The sequence below is a fragment of the Vicia villosa genome, linkage group LG5 (assembly GCF_029867415.1).
Source record: "Vicia villosa cultivar HV-30 ecotype Madison, WI linkage group LG5, Vvil1.0, whole genome shotgun sequence".
NCBI lineage: Eukaryota > Viridiplantae > Streptophyta > Magnoliopsida > Fabales > Fabaceae > Vicia > Vicia villosa.
Genome location: NC_081184.1, coordinates 76,824,483 through 76,829,726, shown reverse-complemented (window position 1 = coordinate 76,829,726; position 5,244 = coordinate 76,824,483). Strand labels below are relative to the sequence as shown.

At 37.3% G+C, this 5,244-nt stretch overlaps 1 long non-coding RNA gene across 5 annotated transcripts; it reads left to right on the top strand.

The window, feature by feature from the left end:
* The first annotated feature begins 724 nt into the window (after positions 1–724).
* LOC131601772 (uncharacterized) lies at positions 725–3,362 on the top strand. Of its 5 annotated transcripts, XR_009283836.1 has the most exons (4): positions 732–1,198; positions 1,358–1,765; positions 2,322–2,362; positions 2,511–3,314. It is a non-coding gene; the product is annotated as an uncharacterized LOC131601772 (long non-coding RNA). The 5 variants fall into 5 exon arrangements; XR_009283834.1 differs by having other exon boundaries at positions 725–1,198; positions 1,358–2,390; positions 2,511–3,362; XR_009283835.1 differs by having other exon boundaries at positions 725–1,198; positions 1,358–2,362; positions 2,511–3,360.
* Positions 3,363–5,244: the final 1,882 nt, after the last annotated feature.

The following is a 5,244-nucleotide window of genomic DNA, read 5'->3' as shown; positions in this document are numbered from 1 at the left end:
ATTTTCTTGGTGTTTTTTATGGGATTTAATTTGGATAGTTGTTAGGTGTTTTAAAGTTGAAAAGGAAAAGAAACTAGCCTAAGTATGAAGGGAATTTCTACCTAATGTTATCATGGTTTCTACCTAAGGTTAGGAATAAAAGGAATATGAAAGTAAAAGTCACATAAGTAAGATACATGAGCAAAATTGAGTAAGGATACAATGGTACAAAATTATACATAAGCATGTAATGACAAGTCAAGAATATAGTACAAAAATGAACCAAAAATACTACTATTTTTTATATTGATTTTTATGGGAGAAATTGAATTACAAGTCAAGTAAAAAGACTAAAAAACAAATAGCCTAAAAACTAATATTTTTAGTGATTATTTTTTATATGGAAAATTATGTACTAAAGTCTAAAATAATAGGAGAAAATTAGTGTTTTTACTACAAAAAAGAAATGGCAAAAGAAACTAATAGAATTTAAAATGAAATGCAAACAGGGGGCGTGAACTGAGAATAGAGGTGTGATAAGTAACTGGGCGCAGGGCCCATGATGAATTTGGCCCAAGGGGCGTTCTTTTGTTCACGGATTCAATTGCAAGAACGAAATATGGGCTCTGTGAGGGTGATGAATAGCAATCCGGCCCAAGGAACTAAATGATCCATGATTATTTTCACTCAGATTAATTAACAAAATTAATTAATTAAATAAAATTAATCAAAAAATAAACGAAATAGAAAGAGGAAATAGGTTTTTTTTTTTTACGTTACAACGTTTCATCTCCTCACTCTCTCGTTCTCACGCCTCCCTCACATTCATGGAGATTCCGCCGCGCCGGTAATCCCCTACGGTGGCGGCGGTGATCGAACTCTACGCTTCTCAGATTCTCCCTCTCTCTTCCTAATTTCGGATTTAGTTTAACACGATTCCTCATAATACGGATCAAAAGCAAACCCTAGGCCTAACCAACGACGAGATTAAATGCAAACCACTGCGAATCACAGAGCAAGACCATGGGGGAATCGTTCAAGGAGCTTAATACTACACCACAACATCAAAAACGCAGCAAGAGATGAAGAAGGAGGAGTCGATTTGAAGACTTACCTGGATGACGAAGATGGCGAATCGTTGAGGAAAACCGGAGGGGAGAATCAGAAGCTCTTCAGTGTGCGAAATAAACGCAATTGAGGAAATTGATGAATTCTTCCGGTGAGCTTTAGATTTCCACGCCTTCTCTTTGTTATTGCTTGCGCTATCTTCTTCTTCTACTATTCTTTTTTCTTTTGATCTTTGATTTCTGAATTTTGTCTTGGATACGTTGCTTGCGATGATGATGATATTATTATTGCTGCTTTAATGTTGTTGCAGAGATGGATGTGAATCGCGGCTTGAAGCTTCTACGTGGAGAAGATGGAGTTGATGATTGAAGTTGCAAGATAATTGAAGATTCAGTTAAACGATGGTGATTTGATGATGAGTTTCTGAAGTATGAAGATTGTGGAGTTTGTTGGTGATTGTGCAGAGAAATGGTGGAGTGGAGATGAAGATGATGAATTGAGATTGATGAGTATGTGAAAAATGGTTGGGGAATGGAGAGAGTGATGAGAATGAGAAGATGCAGAGAGGGAGAAGAGTGATTGGAGATGAAGATGGTGAATTTCAGAGGGAGAGTGAATCGTGGAATGTGTGAAGGTGAAGTGAAGATTGAAGAAATTGTGAAAAAATGGTGGAGAGGAAAGTGATGAATGGAAGTTCTGATTTATAGATATTCTTCAGGTAAATTCTCCCTCTGAATTTTTCTGTTACTCTCTTCTGATTTTCTGTTATGACTCTGTTAGCTGTTATGAAATGTAACTGATCTTTTGGTAGTTAGGAGTTTATAACTGATTCGGTTATGTGTTAGAGGGTGGTTCTGGTAGTTAGACTGATAACCGATTCTATTTTTCTGTTATAGGTTAGAAAAGTTTGTTACAAAAATAGGTTAGAATTAGTTAGAAATAGTTAGGTTGTTAGGATAGGTTAGTTACCTGTAAAACTGAAATTGGTTAGGAAGTGGTAGTTAGGGAATTTAGTTAAATTCTGTTAATTGTGTGAATTAGCTTGGAACTGTCAGTGATTTTTTTCTGGTTTTTCTTATTGGTTTTGTAATGTGATTGGTCATTGTGTGGTTGAGTGTATTGGAACTGGTTTTGTATAGTTATGTTTTGAATGTGGCTGTTGTAGGTTTTTATGTGATAGTAATAGGTGGTTAGAGATGTTGGTTAATGGAATGCTGCTGGGTTGATAATTAGAACTGCTTGAATGCCATTTTTTGTTTTTTGGAATGCTGCAGGGATGTTTTTAATAGCTGCTGTTGCTGAAGTAATGTCGACTGTGAGTCATTGATGTTTGCTGTTGATGAGTAATCTCTTTCCTTTTTTTTTTGAACTGATGCAAGGATGTTCTTGTATGCTTGATGGATTTTGTATATGGCTGTTTGTGGATTTAAATAGTGATGCTGTTCTCTCTTTTTTGTATGCAGGACTGCAGCAAGTATATGGCATTGGACTTGAAGGGTGATGGAATGGGAAGAAGGACTCTGCGGTTTAGACTTAGGCTTGTATTAGTAATAGGTTTTTGAACTGGTGTATGTGGACCTGCTGTGTATAATATGGTATTTGAAATGTGTGGACTTTGATGTAATGTGAATGATTGAAGTATGATATGAATTTTTTCGTAATGGATGCGTGTTTTGGACACTTGAATGATGATGGTTGGTGGATAATGCTAGTATTTGAACCAATGAGCGTGTTTACATTTTTTACAATGACGAATGACGTAGAATATAGAATTTGGATGATGCAGAAATAGTTTGAATCTACCTTAAATGAGGACCTAGAAACAATAGTAAAATTCCAACTCTTCGAAATCCTTAATCCACAAGAACAATCGTAAACTCTTTAAGTTCCAGTTCAAATCGCACAGGAGAACCAAATGAATCAGTCTTTGTTTGATATGTACACCTCAAAATCAATATGAAACCTTAATAATCCAAAATCCTTGATCCCAATGTCAATTGTTGATTAATGATGCATGTGTTATGTGAAAGACCTAATGAAAGTATGCGTATGAAATGTAAAGCTTACGCCAATTAGGATAAAATCAGATGGGCAAATTTTGGGGTGCAACAGCTGCCCCTATTTAATCGTCTTAATTCTGAAGGTGAGATTGGCGCTAGCCTTTCGAACATTCAAGGTAGAAGATGATTAAATACCAAGTGAACCTGAAAATTTGCTTGAAGGAAGATGGAATCCACTGGAGGAAAAGATGGTGTCAACTCCATTGAGGAAGAATGTATCAATTCTGGATTGATCAAATTAACTCTGAGTTAGAAATGAACTGAACATCAACTCTGGGTTGAAAAAGAAAAGGGAGGCAACTCTGGGTCAAAGAATAAAGGGAAGTCAACTCTGGGTTGAGAAAGAAAGGAAGAAAGTCAACTTTGGGTTGAGAGAAGGTAGTTGGATAATGACTGTGGGTTGAAAGCAGAAAGATGAACAATTAGAAATAACCGTCAACTCTGGGTTGAGTAAAAAGATAACCATCAACTCTGGGTTGAGTGGGAAAGGAAAAATATAACCGTCAACTCTGGGTTGAGTAAAAAGATAACCATCAACTCTGGGTTCAGTGGTAGAAGGATCAACTCTGGGTTGAATAAAATATAACCGTCAACTCTGGGTTGAGTGGGAGAAGGATCAACTCTGGGTTGAATAAAAGATAACCGTCAACTCTGGGTTGAGCGGGAAAAGGAAACAAGAGATACCGTCAACTCTGGGTTGAAGAAGACAAGTGGGTCAACTCTAGGTTGAAGAATAAAGGAAAGTCAACTCTGGGTTGAATAAGAGGTAAACATCAATTCTGGATTGAGAATGAAAAAGGAAATCAATATTAATGGGATGAGATATAGGCATTAACTCCGGGTTGAGCAAGGGTATCAACTCTGGGTTGAAGAAGAAAAGGAAGTCAACTCTGGGTTGAGAAAGAAGATTAACTCTGGGTTGAGAGAAAGAAAGAAGATCAACTCTGGGTTGAGAGAAAGTAATTCAACTCTGGGTTGAAAGAGGGAAGATAGACAATTAGGAGTAACCGTCAACTCTGGGTTGAGTGAGAAGGAGAAATAAGATCAACTCTGGGTTGAATAAAAGAAAAGATATCCTTCAACTCTGGGTTGAGAAAGGAACAAGAAAAAGATCAACTCTGGGTTGAATAAAATAAGAGATAACCATCAACTCTGGGTCGAGAGGGAAAAGATAATTAACTCGGAGTTAAAAGATGAATGGAAAGTCAACTCTGTGTTGAACACAAAAGTATCAACTCTGGGTTGAAGAAAGATGAACATGATTGACTTTGGGGGATGACACCACAATGGTAACTCTGAGTGATCCAGTGGAATATCAATTGATTGCTTGTAGGGACCTCATCTGATGAGTAACTTGGCTTATGCTTCACATGCAAATGTTTGATTTATTTGTGCACTTCTGGAGATGCTATGCAATGATTGCTATATGCAGTGTACTGATTGGATGTTCAGGGTTTCTGCTCTGTATGGTGTAGATTAGATGGAGTTCTGAACTCTGCTTGATTCAAGATAGGGTGGATGCCCCAGCTTTGTTGATGATTGGATTATTGAGGGAGATATGCCAATGAGAATGCAATGATATGCATGATGCATGTATGATGATGAATGGAATGATTGCTTCCAGGATATAAGGAGTGGATGGAGAATGCCTTTATGGAAAGGTCATAGCTTGAAGTACAGGACTCCTGAGGGTGAGGTGTTTGGCTTGACTCCTCGACACTTGTCTTGATATCTGACACTTGATTGAAGATGACTTGTTTCTATCTTGCCCCAGCGTGTATGATCTCTTGAGATAGTACTTTGATAATGCTTGAATCATGGAGATTTGGGATGGTCTGCCCTAGTGTAGATCATGGATGAATGCCCCATATTGAAAGGAACTATTCCACCAAATGGATGCTTCAGATATTTGCTTTGCAGATGACCAACCTTTGCCTTTGTAAGATTACTCGATGGAGTTTCAATGTTGAACTTTCCTTGGTATCAAGTACTTGCTTTCAGATTGGAGACAATTCTGTTTTGGAAAAGATAATGAGAATGCAATACACATGTTAATCTCAAAGGAAAAGTTTTATTTGCCGAAATGTTGTACTGATACTAACACAAGTGACACAGCAACATTAGGAGTCAGTTTGAC